General features: G+C 38.1%; 1 long non-coding RNA gene across 1 annotated transcript; it reads right to left on the minus strand.

Annotated features, from left to right (window-relative positions):
- Positions 1–3,307: 3,307 nt before the first annotated feature.
- Positions 3,308–13,406, minus strand: LOC119087752. Its single transcript, XR_005091226.1, has 3 exons — positions 13,356–13,406; positions 8,070–8,119; positions 3,308–3,384 (listed from the first exon to the last, which is right to left on the minus strand). It is a non-coding gene; the product is annotated as an uncharacterized LOC119087752 (long non-coding RNA).
- Positions 13,407–17,763: the final 4,357 nt, after the last annotated feature.

Genomic DNA, 17,763 nt, shown 5'->3' on the forward strand with positions numbered 1-17,763 from the left:
TCATGTAGGGTATTGCCTAGGTTTTCTTTTAGCAGTTTTACCATTTTAAGTTTCACATTGAAATTTTTTTACAGTATTTTATTTTATAATTAACTTAATTTCACATATCAGCCATGGACTCCCCCTCCTCCCTCCTCCCTCCTCCCTCCTCCCTCTCCCCAGTCCTCCCCCTGAATCCACTGCTGTGGGATGTTCTGTATGTTAAGTGTGTTGCTCTGATTGGTAAATAAATAAAACACTGATTGGCCAGTAGCCAGGCAGGAAGTATAGGTGAGACAAGGAGAGAGGAGAATTCTGGGAAGTGGAAGGTTGAGTCAGAGAGAAGCTGCCCACCGCTGCTATGAAAAGCTAGATGTAAGGTACTGGTAAGCCACGAACCACGTGGCAACTTATAGATTAATAGAAATGGGTTAATTTAAGATAGAAGAACTAGATAGCAAGAAGCCTGCCACGGCCATACAGTTTGTAAGCAATATAAGTCTCTGTGTGTTTACTCAGTTGGATCTGAGCAGCTGCGGGACTGGTGGGTGAGAGAGATTTGTCCTGACCGTAGACCAGGCAGGACTAGAGAAAACTCCAGCTATAATCCACCCCCCATTCCCACTTCCTCCAAGGCAAGGTCTCCCCTGGGGAGTCAGCCCAGCCTGGTAGACTCAACTGAGGCAGGTCCAATCCCCTCCTCCCTACACCAAAGCTGAGCAAAGTGTCCCAGCATAGGCCCCAGGCTCCAAAAAGCCAGCCCATGCACCAAGGACAGGTGCTGGTTCCACTGCCTGGGGGCCTCCCAAACAGTTCAAGCTAATCAACTGTCTCGCTTATCCAGAGGACCTGGTCCAGTTCCATGGGGGTTCCTCTGCCATTGGCTCATAGTTCATGCACTTCCACTAGTTTGGCTATTTGTCTCTGTGGTTCCTCCAACCATGGTCTCAACATCTCTTGCTCATACAATCCCTCCTCTCTCTCGCTGGTTGGATTCCCAGAGCTCCACTTGCGGCTCGCCATGGATCTTTGCATCCGCTTCCATCAGACACTGGATGAGAGTTCTATCATGACAGCCAGGGTATTCAGCCATCTGATCACCAGAGCAGGTCAGCTCAGGCACTCTCTCGACCATTGCCAGCAGTCTAGAGTGGAGGTATCTTTGTGGATTTCTGGGGCCCTCTCTAGCACTCTGCTTCTTCCTATTCCCCTGGGGTCTTCATTCATCATGGTATCATCCTGAGTGAGATAACCCAGACTCAGAAAGACAAACATGGTATGTACTCACTCATAAGTGGATACTAGATGTAAAGCAAAGGATAACCAGACTGCAACTCACAACTCCAGGGATGCTACCTAGTAAAGAGGATCCTAAGAAAGACACAGGGATCTCCCAACGACAGAGAAATAGATGAGATCTCCATGAGCAAACTGGGGATGGGGGTGGGGTGATGGAGAGCAAAGGTTGGGGGAAAGAGATCTTAGGGGAGAGGAGGTCCCAGCTGGATCAGGAGCACAGTGGGAGAATGGAGAGGGAGATACCATGATGAATGAAGACCACATTGAAAATTTTGATTCATCCAGTGTTGATTTTGATGCAGAGGGATGAATACAGTTCTGATCCCATCTTCTACATACTGGCATCAAGTTTTCCCAGCACCATTTGGTGAAGATGCTAACTTTTGGCCTCTTTGCCAGGCATGAGATGAGTGTAATTGAGTGAACTCATGGTTCTGTCTTCTGTTTTGTTCCACTAAGTTTATGTGTTTGACTTTTTGCCAATACACTACTGCTTTCATTATTACAGCTCTCTAGGTCTGAAATAGTAAAGCCTCCAGTGTTGTCCTGCCCCCCCCCCCAGGACTGATTGGCCTAGATAGTGTCTTTTGTGGTTCCTTGTGAATTTTAAGATGTTTCTATTTTTGTAAGGAATGTTTTGGGGGTTTGATTGGGATTGTGTAGAATCTGTAATTGCTTTTGGTAGACTGGTCATTTTAATGATATTAATTTTGCCAACCCATGAGCATGGGAGGCATTTCTATTTGCTAATATTTTCTTAATCTCTGTCTTCAGAGATCTAAAGTTTTCATCGCAGAGGTCTTTCAATTGTGTCCTAGGTCAGGTAGATTCATAGGTAGTGTATTTTCTTTGAAGCTGCTTGAATAGGAGTTTGTTTCCAAGCTCTTTGTCAGTGTACCATGTCTGCACAGGCGCAGGCCAGACAAAATGCTAACATGGAGAGTAGAGGTTAGCACCAAGTTCCAATAGCACACTGAGAGAGTGTGTGATTGGCAATGGAGAGAAGCTGGAAAGGGAGAGTCAGTTTTTGTTAAGGTTGTGATCCCTGGTAGATCCACCTTCAGGGTAGAGCCCACACCTAACAGCATTTAGGAAGTTCAAATTGATGGATAAAGCAAATATAAGGACACAAATGGGTTGGTAGGGATTTGGGGGTGAATGGAGGAGGAGATGGGGATAGGGGGTGAGTGTAATTAAAATGCCTTATGTGAATTCCTCTAAGAATTAAAATAAATATTATTTTTAAAAGCATCTTTAAATTAAAAAACATATAGAAAGAGCTGGGTGGCGGTGATGCATGCTTTAATCCCAGCACCCAGGAGGCAGAGCCAGGCAGATCTCTGTGAGTTCAAGGCCAGCCTAATATACTGAGCGAGATCCAGGACAGGCACCAAAACTACACAGAGAAACCCTGTCTTGAAAAACCAATATATATATATATATATATATATATATATATATATATATATATAGAGAGAGAGAGAGAGAGAGAGAGAGGGGGGGGGGGAGGGAGGGAGGGAGGGAGAGAGAGATTATTTATTATATGATATGTGCTGTCCAGCATTTAAGATAATCAGAGACTACTTATTTACTCAGTAACATCCTCATGAATAGCATATAATTTCTTTTTTATCCTTATCATGAAGTCTTGTGAGACTTAATTGAAAGCTGCTTGCATTTGAACAGAGCTTGGTGCTGTGAGGGGTCTCAAAGATAAAGAGGGCTTTGAGTGAGGGAACTTTCTGGGAAAATTCTATCTCCTGGAAAAGGCTAAGTACATTTAAAAATAACAGCAAACCAAAGAGAGAGCAAAGAACAGCATTTTGGAAAGATTCATCCTTATATTTCTGTTTTTCTAGAACCACTCTGATACCAAAATCTCTATTTGTCGGCATTCTCTAGAGTCACAGAACTTATATAATGAATCTCTCTCTATATATACAAATATAAAGGAATTTATTGCAATGGAGTTACAGGCTGCAGTCCAACAATGTCTAGCTGTGAATGGAAAGTCCAAGAATCTAGTAGTTGCTCAGTTCCATGAGGCTGGGTGTCTCAGCTGGTCTTCTGTATATGCTGGAATCCGGAAGAAGTAGACTCCAATGTCTGTGCAGGAACGAATGTGTTGAAAAGGTGAGTGCAAGCAGGTAAAGAATAAACAATTCCCTTCCTTTTTCCATTGTCCTTATGAAAGCTTCCAGCAGAAGGTGTGGCCCAGATCAAAGGTGTGTCTTCCCACCTCAAGATCCAGATCCAAAGCCTGTATCTTCCAGACTTAAGATATGGATTGTAGATACTGTTGTCTTCCTGCCTCAAGATCTGGATCACAAGTGAGCCCTCTATTTCTTGATTGTCTTATATTCCAGATATAGTCAAGTTGACCACTAAGAGTAGCCATCACAAGCTGTGTCAGCAGCATTTTTTCTCTGAAGCTCCCATCTTACTCTTTTTACTATTGGAGATCATCTCATCTCATCTTTCTACAAGGCATTCCCACCCTTCATTCTAACCTCTTTCTTTTATTCTTCCTAACAATTAGTGGTATACCATATGGGAAAAAGTGTTGCAGCTCTTCAAAAAATTTAACAAAGATATATCATATGATCTAGTAATTCCATTTCAATGAATTGGAAAGTATACAATAATGGAAAGCAAGAACTCAATGCAGTTTTTTTTGTGTGTCAACATTCATAGCTGAGTTAAATACAGTTGTGAAAATGTGTGTGAGGAAACCCTGCATTTGACCACCAATGGATAAAGGGCTAGATATGTCTCTACCTAGGCAATGATCTATATAGCCAACATGAAATAACAATTTTAATACAATTAAAAAACAATAAAATAGTTTGAGCACAATGTGATTGGCTATGGCCTGGTCACATGGATTCAAGTAACCTTGTTTAGCCATAAATGAGATTATATGAACTTTTTAAGTTAAAGAACATCATAAAACATTGTATTTAACAAATGCATCACTGAAGATTTTATGTAGGTGACCAAGATCAACGTAGGGAAATCCTTCCTATAGTCATAAGGTGGCATAGCATTCTATGATGTTAGGCTTGTAGAGGTTGTAAGTCCACAGTATCAGTGAATCCTGAAGATATTATGCTAAGTGAAATAAAGCCAAATATGAAAAGATAAATATTACGCAATTCTATTCTTTTGAGATAGCCATAGAGGCAAACTTCAAATAGAAAGCAGAATGGTAACTTTCTAGGGCTGAGACAGGAGTGCAGAACTCCTGTTAGCTTCTGAAAAGCAAGAGGTTTGAAGAAAGGTCGTAGATATGGTTGCCCAAAAATATGTGTATTTTGAATACTATAGAACTGTATAGTTAAAATATTGAGATGAAAATTTCTGAAGACCCAGTGGCCACTATAATCATTAATAATTATAACATTTACTTGAAATTTAATGAGAGTAAATATTAAGTATTCTTACCATATTCATACAAGAAAACTATGATTAAATGATAATTAGCTGGAAAATTGTGAAAATAATAATTTTTTCTATATATCAACATAATAAGGTATATGTTTTCAGAAAAGAAAGCATTTCTATGACTGGAATGCTATATTACAGAAACAAGATAAACATTTAAATGTAGTTAACTTTATAGTAAAACACAAACATTATAGCAACAGACTTAAAGAATATTGTGTATTTTAATTTAATGCCATTTAAGCCAAATTTTAAGTCTTCTGCTATTCATTAATCAGCAGGTATAATTAAAAGTAATTTTCGTCATATGTGCTGGAATTATGTGCCGTAGCAAGGTCAGTGTACATAAAGGAGGAACACCTTTCTTTCTTAGCTAGTTGGTTCATATTTATTTTCTGTTATTTCAAAATCTCAATTTCAATGTCCAATGTGCTCCTCTACACTTCTTTCATGGATTGTGTTAGCATTTGGGCATCAGTGCTAGCCTGCCCTTAGGGTCCTGACAGGATATGTCTTCAGCTGCAGCCACTAAGAGCATCCCCTCTGCACATTTGCTACAGTTTCCTTATAAAAGGTCCTGTCTGTTTCTCTTTCTTTTCCTTCCCTCTCATCCCCAGGGATCAGTCTCTGCCCCCTTTTCTGCCTGTTCTCTCCCCTACCCCAATAAACCTCGCATGTGAACCCTGTTATAAGGTGTGACTCCTGCCTGCCATTTTAAAAATACAGCAGAACAGACCTATGGCCAGCACAGCTGTCACTGACCCTCAGGCTGTCCCTTTCGATGAGGCAATACCAATAGTTACAAGTGGCCTTCCACTTGTTCTGTGTCTTAGGATTCACATTCACTTAAAGTGGATGAAAAGGATTTACTTTCATAGTCATTTTACAGCAGGAAAAGAATCTATTGATTTTGATTTTGTAAATGCAATATAAAATTAAATATAGTCCTCCCTCAGTATCTTCAAGAAATTGGTTCCAGGACCCCTAATTGGATACCAAAGACCACGATGTTCAAGATGTTCAAGTCTCATATAATGCAGCATAGTATTTGTGTATAAACTAGACACATCTTCCAATATGCTTAACTCAATTCAATTATTTAGAGTGCTTATACAATATTAATCTATGCAAATACTGACTGCACTGTGTTTTTGAAGATCAAAGACACGGGGAATTTTGTACATGCTCAATATAGCTATAAGTTTCAAATGACTATTTTCCATCCACAATTGATTGAATCTCAGGCTATTCAGCAGTATGGACTGCGTTTCTGCAATCTGTTTTCCCTCAGGTCTTTCCAAATACTTTCCCAAACTACATGTTAGATTTTGTGATTTTTCCCTTCTGACAGATGAAACTCAAGCCCTATTCTCTTCAGCCTATTTGCCACAGCTGCCACAAAAAGGATTCCAGGTTCCTATGGTGTGAATGTAGCCCATTTCTCAAGAGATGTCTCAACTTGCTCATGCTTCCATTTCGCTTTGCAAGTGCCTTTTTAATTATAGATAACGCTTGGCTTCTTTAATGTTCAATTCAAATGTGACCTCCTTTGTGACTTTCTTTCTCTTAAGTCATTCACAGCCTCTTTCATACCTTTCTTACAGTGCTTATGATTTTCCTGCTGTTGGTTGTGAAGTAAAATATTTTTCATTATTGGCTGACAAATTTTCAGTGTTCTTTTTTCCTTTTTGAGCAAATGGCAAAGTTTCCCATAGCCTGATTCTTTGATAAAGTAATCCCCTCCCATTCAGTGTGTCTGTGATTTCAGCTATCTGCAGTCAACCATGGTCTGAAAACATTAAGTGGAAAATTTTGAGAAATAATTCACAAATTCTTAAATTACCAGCCATTCTGTGTAGTATGTGTAGAAATCTTACTACATTCTACTTTGTCCCAATATGGATATATCGAGTTAACCTTTTGTTCAGTGTGCCCTTGCTGGTAGCCATACATCATCTCAGAGCAGATTTCATGGTATCACAGTGCTTATAATCAAGCATCCCTTATTTTATTTATTAATACTCTAAAGTAAAAGGATAACATTACTGGAAATTGAAAAATGCCAAAAGAGAAGCTTCGCTCTTCCTGCTAAGTGAAAAAGTGAAAGTTGATAACTTATTTTAAAATAAAACTACATACTGATATTGCTAAGCTTTATGATTTGACGAAAACTACCCTTGATACTGTAAAACAGAGGAAGAAAATTCATACTGACTTTATTTAAACTGCAAATAGTGTGGCCATAGTGCATGATGATAGCTTAGTTTCAAAAGTGAGGACTGAAGCATCACTGAAGTGCTTAGAACATCTCTGTGGCTAACGAGGAACTATTACAATATCCAAAGCAGCATCTAACAGTTAAAAGGTAAGAGGAACGTTCAATAGCTGAAGATTAATCTCAATCATTCTAGCAAAAATTCCTTGTTGACAGCATTACCATCACAGCCACAGATCTTTATAAGGTGACTGCTGTGTAATGTACTGGTTTAACTAGTCACTAGTTCTCTGTCAGCTATACTTCCTGTGTCTACATCAAATGGAGAACTGTAAGATCCAGACACTCAGTTATCAGGTTAGTTAATATTTTTATATTATTTTAGGAAGTCTGGTGATCATGTTATTAAAATAGGCTTCCAATTTCTGAAACATAAGCTAAGAAACAGTGATTTTATTTATTGTTTATAAGGTTTGGTACAGGATTGGTTACCCCAGGTTATAAATTGATTTGCACTACCTGAAACAAATTTGTTGAGGTCCTTCAGAGTTCTGAGATTATTAGCAGTGGATGTGGTGTGGTTTCATCATTGTTCATTTAAATATTTTTCATAGTAAAGACTTACAGATACTTTACATATTCTCATTTAATTGTAGGTATAATGCATTTTTGCTTAGTGCTTCATTTTAAACATGGAATCTCCAAAATAAGTGACCTGCTAAGGTTCATAAAGCCAACTGCTAGAAAGTGTGGCTTAGCTTTAGAATTTCTTCTCTGTAAGGCTGATGGTTCACACTGCCTCTTACAAATGGCCTACAATTTTATATGTTCAATCCAGAGCAGTTCATAAATAGAAGCCATGTATATATAGAAGACTCTGAAATTAAATCTTCAAAATAGAAGGTAGGTTAAGCACATGCTATGAATTCATTTGCCACTTAGGAAAATAAATATATGTGATGTTCTCAGCCCACGAACCACAATATTTCTATAGCATAATAATGAAATTCACACTGTGGTCTAGTTCCTCATTCTATTTTCCCCCATGGGTCCTCTCATCTCAGTCACTCATTTGAAGGCACTGGTGGCATGCATAGAGTTCCTTCCAACTAGCTTTCATTGGAGAATGTACCTTTGGCCATGAGGTAGTCAGCAAAAGATTTATTCCATTCCACAGAAGTCCTGAATCCAAAAGAAGAAAAAAAATGCCATTTAAAAGCAATTGTTTAGCAAGAAAGCAGAAAGAAGATGAACTGAAGAATGCATAAACTTTTACTTGGCAGATAAAACAGGAAACCCACATTGTTTAAGTGCAAAGGAGAAGATTGTAAATGAGGTTCTTAATGACTTAGGTTCTTTGGAATTTGGAACAGTTTGAGTTTAATTAAGTGAGAAAAAGAAGACAATCGTGGATGTGGTGAGAGGAATGGTACAGATTCCCAGGATGGAATTCAGAGCGAATGTTGCTCTTGTACCGAGGAATCTGTGCCTTAGGGAAGGCTGGGCACTGGTGGCAGAAACCAAGAGCCCTGCAGTCCCAGGGAGTTCCTTAACCTTTCTTCCACTGTCCATGCTTCATCTGGAAAGTAACGGAACCAAATTACACCCTTACAACTCTTGCATTCTGGGTTTGTAGATAATTTACCTTCTCTGTGTTTCACCTTACCAAATACTGTATAAAAGAAATTATACAGGTGGTGTTGCTTTTATTTTATTGGCCTCAAACTATTCTACAGGTTTTTTTTTTTTTTTTTTTTTTTTTTTTTTTTTTTTTTTTTTTTTTTTTTTTTTTTTTTTAAGCACTGAATTAATGAAAAGGAGGATTCCTATGGACTGGATGCTCATTACAGTGTGGAGATCTATGGAATCTATGAAAAATAATTGTATTAAAAATGACTTTACTGAAATGTCACTAGTGATGGACCTTTGACACGTATTATAGAGTTAACAGAGGTAAGTGATTCACAATCCTAAAGACTTCAAGTGGCTGCCAAGATGGCTTAGAGGGCTGATCTAATGGCCTGGATTCATTTAGCAAGTTGTCAGGAGAGATATGACTCTCAAAAACTGATCTCTGATGTCCACATGTATACACTGACACACAAACACCTATACAGATACACACACACACACACACACACACACACACACACACACACACACACAGAATAACAGTAAGTAACACTAAAGTCTCCTACTAGTAACCCACACAGGACATTATTAAGGATCATCAACATTTCATCTCGATTTTAAACTACAGTTCTAGAATTTGGAACTCTGCACAGATTCTAGTTGCAAAACTTTTTGGTAACATATATATATATATATATATATATATATATATATATATATATATATAAAGTGATGGTCTCTAGTGATTACTCTTGCTTGTCAATTATGAATTGCCATGAAATTATGAAATTCCCCCAGTGTTAAGTTTCAAAGTATATTTATAAGTTGTTCACCCATGGCCAAAGTATGAACAATTTCTAAAGGAAACATTCACAAAATTCCTGTAATTGGTTTTTACTTTGACAATTCATTGGCAATTGGCTATCTCTGAGTTACCCTGCCACATACTATCAAATTATGTCTCATGAAAATATTCAGCTAGTCTTATATTCAAAGATCACTGTTATGATCAGCATTATAGCTCATGTGTGAGGTGCTATCTCCAGAAGCTGATTACATGTTACATGTTAGCCTTCAGAAGTGCTTGCTGCAGACTCAACGTTGTCTTTGATTGTGGAATTGTGGCCTTGTTGATAAAATAATTTAAATTGGACATGGAAAAGAACTTGAAAACAATTTTATTAGAGTTAGAGAAAGGAGAAGGATAGGTAAGGAAGGGGGCTGTTGAGAGGACAGAGATGGAAGAGGAGAAAGTTATGTTCTAAACTACAGTAAGACAACCAAACCAAACTAGTGGGAACTCATGAAATTTAGATCAACAGCTGTGGAGCCTACATGGGACTAGACTAGGCCTTCTGCATAGGGAGACAGTTGTGTAGCTTGATCTGCCTAAGGCCCCCCTGGCAGTAGGATCAGGATCTATACCTGGTGCATGAGCAGGCTTTTTGGAGCCCACTACCTATGATGAGACACCTTGCACAACCTTGAGGCAGGGGGAGGGCCTTGGACCTGCCTCTACTAAATGTGCCTCCCCATGGGAGGCTTTACCTTCTTGTAGGAGGGAATTAAGGGTGAATTGGGATGGGGAGGCTGGGGGGTGTGGGAAGAGGGAAGAGGGGGATCTTTGATTGGTCTGTAAAATGAATAAAAAAAAGAATAAAATGATACACAGTGGAGACAAGGTGGACACAAAAGGAAGAGAGAAAGAAACAGTGGCCCTGGGTTCTTATTCCTTGAAGTTGTTATTGAAGTCTAAAATTGCATTCTTCCCAGTTATGAAAATAGAGATGGAATCTGGTCAGGTCAGGTAGGCACCCTAAAGCATAGTTCTGAGGATGTCCTTGCTGGAAGCCAGGAAAGTCAGAAGAGAGTTCTGGTTCTTATTTCATTGTGGTCTCCTGAATGAGCACTCTTGCCTAAAGGTTGTGACTGAATCTCACAGGTGGCACATGGACACCTGGCTGGGCTTTCAGACTGACAGGCTCATTCTCCTGCTCCACCCCTTACCTCTGCTTTCTGAAGTAAGTACTTTAAAAAGAACACAGATTAGCAGATTAATGGTAGCCTATTTTGGGGACCCTATATACTAGACAGAAACTTTCTTTGTGCTCCCCCATTAAACTCCTACCTGTAGGGCCCTGGCCCCCCTATTTTGAGTAGCTGCTGCCTTGCTTGCCAACCTTGATCAGATGTCCTCCCTATGCTGATTCCCTGCCCGTTTCATTCTTCCTGAATGTTCACTGGAGGTTCTTTGTTCCTGTATCCTGCATTTGGTGTAAACAGCTTAGATGCAAGAATGTAGAACATTCCGTAGCAAACTTCCGCCTTCTGGGGTTCCTCTATTGTGCTGTAAGCCTGTATTTAAGGTTTCCTCCCTCTTTCAATAAACGGCATTCGGCATTCTGCTGGGGTGAATGACCTGCCATCTTTTGTCTCTATTTTTTTAATCCACAGCCCCTCGATCAGACATGGTGAACGGGTGGTGCTAGCGCGGGTGCTACCGCAATACCTACCTATGAATCTCTAATAATCTGCTCTCTAAAACTTGACCCTCTATGGTTTGTTAATTTCATTTTTTTAAATTTATGAGACATGAACCCAGAAGTCACTGGTTCAGGTTAGCTTTCATGGCAAACAGTGTCCAGGGCCCTCTTCCCCCTAGAAAGACTCAGCTGTTCTCAAAGATGTTCTCAAGGAATATTTGGGTCAATATTTGATTATAATCAGGATGATATTAGCTGTGGTACAAAACAATGCTTCACCATTATTTATCCTTAGTATTATTTTGTTTAAGTTTTAGGCAACTGAAAGTTGGTGCATGTAACCTGGAATTCAGCGTGTCTCTAAGGAAAGAAGAATCAACTAACTATTCCTTGTTGTTAGTTTATTTTTTGCTGTGTGGCCAGGAATGGATAATGACTGGCATTTGTTGCTATGAATTTACCTTTTAGATTTGTAGTTTCAGACCAGGAAAGAGGAACTAGTACAGTCACTGTCAGCAGGCTCCCACTGTTTCTGGCTCATTTCAAGCGCTTGCTCTATTGGGTCTTCTTTAGCCTTGACATTTGATGCAAGCAGCTTGTGGATCTTTGCACTTCATCACTTCATGAAAGCTCAGTGCTGGTTCTTTTTTGTTTTGTTTTGTTTTGTTTTGTTTTTTTCGAGACAGGCTTTCTCTGTGTAGCTTTGCGCCTTTCCTGGAACTCACTTGGTAGCCCAGGCTGGCCTTGAACTCACAGAAATCCGCCTGGCTCTGCCTCCCGAGTCCTGGGATTAAAGGCGTGTGCCACCATCACCCGGCTCAGTGCTGGTTCTTTTATTGTTGTTGTTGTTTTCAGCAATAGAAAACCAGTGCTTGGAAATGAGTCATAACAAACTGCCTGGAAATTCTCCATTACAGCAATTGGAATCTGATGAATTTAAATTGTTTAATTATCTATTTGCTAGAGTATTACTGTCTACCATTCATGCCATTTGTCTCAGATGAAGATGACATGAACAGTTGTGTTTCTAATGGTGGTTTGAAAGCCATAGCTGTAGAAAACCTTGGTATTTCATTTCTCCTTACCTACCAACTCCTAGAAACTAGGTCACAAGAGTTATGCCTTCATCCATTCAAGAACTCAAAAATTATTGGCATTGTTGGGAGGTAGGGAGGACTTGGGAAGTAGGGGATTGGTTAAAATAACTATGTCACTGGGGCTGTTTGCTTATTCATTTATTAATGGGAATCTAGTCTGATTAATTTCCTTTCTACTGTAGATGAAACAGCAATAACATGGATGTTCAAGTATCTCTGTGACATGTTGAGTTGGAAACCTTTGAGTAAATATCTAGAAGTGGTGTAACCAGTCACATAGTAGTCCTATTTTTTTTTAAATTCCATACTAATTTTCTTAGTAGCTGCATACTAGTTCAGATTTCCATGATACTCTATAAAAGTTTCTATTTTTCCACATCTTCTCCAGCATTTTTCTTTTCATCAATGATAGTCACTCTGATGTGTAAGACAGAATTTCAAAGTTCTTTTAATTTGTATTTATTTGATGGATAAGGATAGTTGGAATTTTTCAAGATACTGGCCATTTTTTATTTGTTACTTTGAGATAAATACAAATTATCTGTATTTATCTCTCCATTTCATTTCCTTATTTCTTGACAATTTTGTTTTTCTGGCATTTTATTTTTAAATTTATTATAAAGATATAATTTATTACAAATTAATGCCTGTCTGAAATATGACTGTCAAACACTTTATCCAGTTCCACAGGTTGCCTATTCATTATGCATACAGTTTGTTTTGCTGTGCAGAAGGTTTTTAATTGCATATAATCCCATTTGCCAATTATGGAAGCTATTTTCTGTGATGAACTCCTATTCAGAAAGTTCTTGCCTATACTTGTATCTTAAGTATTCCCCTATGTTTTTCTGTGGTAGTTTTATTATTTCAAGCACATGGGAAACAAAGAGCTGGATGAGAGGAAGAGATGAACAAAAGAGAGCCAGGAAGACATCAATGATGCTCATCATAGAAAAAAAGCTGGGCCTAGTATTACGATCATAGTAGGAATAAAAATACTAGCAATTCAATCAACTGGAATATCACCTATCAAAACAAGAGATAGCAACCTCTCTCACTACTATATACAAATCAGTTCATCAACACAAAGATCCAGACTAGTTGACAAGATTAAAATACAAAATCTGACTACCTATTATCTCCAAGAAACTCACTTATTTTGTAAAACCATGCAATAACAGTATCAAGAGATAGAAATCAACCTACCATGTACACAGAAGTTGTAACCAACCTGGTGTAATATTCTTAAATCTGAAAAAGGAGAATCCAAACAAAAGTTAGTCATGGGAGATAAAGAGGAACAGTGAATGAATATTGACAAGGGAACAAATCATTTTTTTGACAAGATGTAATAAATTGGGCGTGAGAGATGGCTCAGAGGTTAAGAGAACTTGTTGCTCTTACAGAACACAGGTTTTGTTCTCAACACCATGTATCAGCTGATAACAATTATAAACTCCAGTCACAGAGGATCCATCACCCTTTTCAGGGCTCTGTGAGCATCAGACACACATGTGGTACACAGATAAACATTCAGGCAAAACATACACACACACACCACACACACGTGTGTGTGGTGTGTGTGTGTGTGTGTGTGTGTGTGTGTGTGTGTATTTACAAAGGAAGATGTAATAATTGCAATTATTTATACACCAAAATTTGGGCTTCTAATTTGGCAGGACAAACATTGAAAGACCTAAATTTTCATATAGGTGCAGTATAACAGTGGGAGACTTTAGTACATACTCTCATATTTAGATAGGTCTTCCAAAGTAAACATCACCAAAGACTTCAAAGCTAAATTATACCTTAGATAAAATAGATATAACAAATATGTCTCCTCCTTGTATCTTGGCTGGCGTCCTAGTTAGATTTCTATTGCAGTGAAAGAACACTCTGATCAAGAGTAATTTGGGTAGGAAAGAGTTTATTTCATCTTATACTTCTAGCCAGTCACCTTGGGAAGTCAGGGCAAGCACTCAAGGAGAAGAGAAAATATAAGGCAGGAACTAAAGCAACAGACATGTGGGGGTCCTGCTAGTGGCTTGCTTGTCATGGCTTTCTCAGCCTACTTTCTTACAAAACCCAGTGCTACTTACCCAAAGGTGGCACCATTCACATGAGCTGATCCTACATTAATTACTAATTAAGAATATGCCCTATGGACGCACTTACAGGCAATCTAATTGATTTTTTTTTTCAGTTAAGGACCTTTTTTCCAAGATAACTCTAGCTCATATTCATTTTACAAAAATAACCATCACAGCCCCCATGACATAAATGGTATAGTCTTTCGCCATGATACCTTGACATGGATTTTATGTATTGGAGACAGCCCATGGAACCTTAGAAACAGTTACTCAAAATAATTCCTTCCTCCATTAAAACTTTTAATGTCAATTATATTTCACAGTGTTGAAAAGTCTAACTAACACAATAAATATAGTTCATAGTATTATACCTTTTTTTAAGGCAGGGGTAGACAAATTCTTTTTTTTAAAAAAGTCCTCTTATAAGTGGTTTAGGCTGTTAAGCCACATGGTTTACTACCATTATTAACTATTTATGTTCTACAAAAACCACAGGACATATTGAAATATATCTTAATAATTTAAGACAAATGTACATGATTTGTTTGTGTGTTTTGTAGAGTTTGCGATTGGTCTAAGGTCTTCCATCACTACCAAGTGCTCTACCACTGAGATTTATCTTCCATACCTTGAAATGAATATTAAAAATAACCCTCAAATATTGATGACCAATTGGGTTTACAAAAATATAATATGCCATGAGGTAATGGCACATACACCTTTAATCCCAGCACTTATGAGGCAGAGGCAGGCAGATCTCTGTGAGTTTGAGGCCAGCCTGGTCTATAGAATGAGCTCCAGGATAGCCAAAGCTTTTACACAGAGAAAACTTGTCCTATACATATATGTCCTACACACACACACACACACACACACACACACACACACACATATATATATATGATGGACTAGATGATTTTTGTCCTAAGTCATCTACATTTAAAAAAACAAATGCAGGAACTGATAACATACAAAAAAATCAAGATAGAATGGTTAATACTCTACAAAAAGCCAACTTTATTCCTTAATTGGAATTGGAGGCTGCTTTTGTAAAATCTGCAAAAGTATTGGTTTATGTGGTTTTGTGGGGGAACCAGAAATACAAAGGTGGGAAGCTGAAAACTGGGCAAATACCAAAACAATCAAATCTCAGTCATCTATATCTGAATACAGTAGAGTAATCTAATTGCTACTAAAATGTCTTTGTTTTATTTTTATTAATTTATTTTCTTTTTAATAAATTATAATATATATCATTTCCCCATCCTGTTTATCACTCCACATCCTCCCATGTCCTAAACTCTCTTCCAAATTCATATAACCCATTTTCTTTATCACATATACATATTATTTTGTATTTTATGCTTATTTTATTTCTGAACCCACTGTTACTTGTATATATGTTTTAGGGTTGACTACTTGGCATTGGATAACAAGTTGGTTGGCTTATCCCTTGGGAAGACTAATTATCCCTTTCTCAACAGTTGTTAATTGCCTATACTTCTTATCTAGGTGTGGGATCCTATGATATTTAACCCACCCACATTGTTATATTAACTGGTATTGTCATTTTTCAGGTCTTGCTTGAACAGCCATATTGTTGAAGTATTACGGGTTTAGCTTCTCTATTATATTTAGAAAAAAAGAGCCTCAGAAGAGATTTTCTTGTCCTCTGGCTCTTAAAATATTTTCAGTTTCTCTTCTAGTGTGTTCCCTGAGCATTAGATGTTAGGGATTGTGTTGTGTTGTGTTGTATCATTTGGGGCTGGATACCCTACAGTCAGTTGTCTGTATTTTGACCAGTTGTAGCTTTCTGTATTTGGTCTTTATTTTCTACAAAAAGAATTTTTTGATGACAGGGTAATACTTATCTGTGAGATTAAGAATAAGTGGTTAGAATGAAGTTAGAAATTATACTGGTTTAGGAAAATGGCATACTAGCTCTTCTCTAAGATCCTTCACTTCATTAGCTGTGGGCAGTTAGCTAGGTTTCCAGTACCAGGAATGATTACTTTCTGGTTGAGAAGGCCTTAAGTAAAATTAGACAGTGGTTGGTTATTGCCAAGATATAAGTGCAACTATCTTTAGAGTATCTTGCCATGATGGTCATTGCTGTGATTCATAGGCATTGCAGCTGGGTAAGACTATTGATTGTTCTCCTTCCTTGGCAGATTACATATCACCTTCTAGTTCCATGAAAGCTAGTCTTCAAGAATGGAGTCTTTATATCAGTTCCAGATCAAGTCCTGTCCAAAAGTTTGTGGTGTCTTCAACAGTATATATTTCAATTTCTGGGAGACAATGAATAGTAATAGCAATAGTATATATAGTTTTAGAATTTTCTTGGCTTCCCTTGGCCAACAATTCCAAAGATGTATCTCATGTCTAGTAATTTTTTTTTTGTTGTTGTTTGCTTGTTTTGTTTTGTTTTTTGTTTTTAGCATATGGCTCTTGGGTAGCAGATATCACTCTAGGTGGTATAACTTTACTAATACATAAATAAATATAGTGCAATTTTAAGTAAAATAAAATAATACATTTCACTATGGCTTTTTAAAAGATTCTTAATTTTATTTATTCTTCCTTTCTCCCTCCATAATTGGAAGGTTGCTCAGGTCACCCCCCTCCCAGGCCTGCGGTCCTATAGCCACTTATAAAATTATCACTCAGAGGCTTAATATTATTTACAAACTGTATGGTGTATGGCAGGCCTCTTGCTAGCTAGCTCTTATATCTTAAATTAACCAATTTCTATTAATCTATGTTTTGTCATGTATTCCATGGTTTATTAGTCTGCTGGTATGTTGTTCCTTGGGCGGCAGGCTAGTTTCTCTTCGTCTCTGCCTTTCTTCTTCCTGTCTCTCTCCCGGATTTCCTGCCTGGCTATAACCTGACTTGCCACAGGCCAGAGTAGCTCCTTTATTAATCAATGATAACAGCATATATTCATAGCATATAGAAAGACATCCCACAGCATCCTTCTCCCAGTCTTTCTTCTCCTTTCCCAGGTAAAGCCCTCTCTTATTTTTCTCATTTTCCCCTTCATATTATTTATACCCTGTTATTCCCCAGGGATTGGCAGTATTAGAGGGTGTGGCTTTGCTGGAGTAGGTATAACCTTGTTGGAAAAAAGGTGTCTCTGTGAGAATGGGCTTTGAGGTTTCCTATGCTTAGGATACCACCCAGTGTCTCAGTTGACTTCCTGTTGCCTATAAGATATAGGACTCTCAGCTACTACCCCACCACCATGTCTGCCTGCATAACTCCATGCTCCTCACAATGTTCCCTGTCATGATGACAATGGACTGAACCTCTGAAACTGTAAGCAAGCCACTCCAATTAAATGTTTTCCATTATAAGATTTGCCCTAGTCATGGTGTCTTTTCATAGCAATAGAAACCCTAACTAAGGCAATGACCAAAGAAACTTTGGGAGGAAAAGGTTTTTCAGCTTATGCTTCCACATTATGGTTCATCATTAAAAGAGGTCAGTACAGGAAATTAAGCAGGTCTGGACTGTGGAGG

The sequence above is a fragment of the Peromyscus leucopus genome, chromosome 4 (genome assembly GCF_004664715.2).
Source record: "Peromyscus leucopus breed LL Stock chromosome 4, UCI_PerLeu_2.1, whole genome shotgun sequence".
In the NCBI taxonomy this organism is placed as follows: domain Eukaryota; kingdom Metazoa; phylum Chordata; class Mammalia; order Rodentia; family Cricetidae; genus Peromyscus; species Peromyscus leucopus.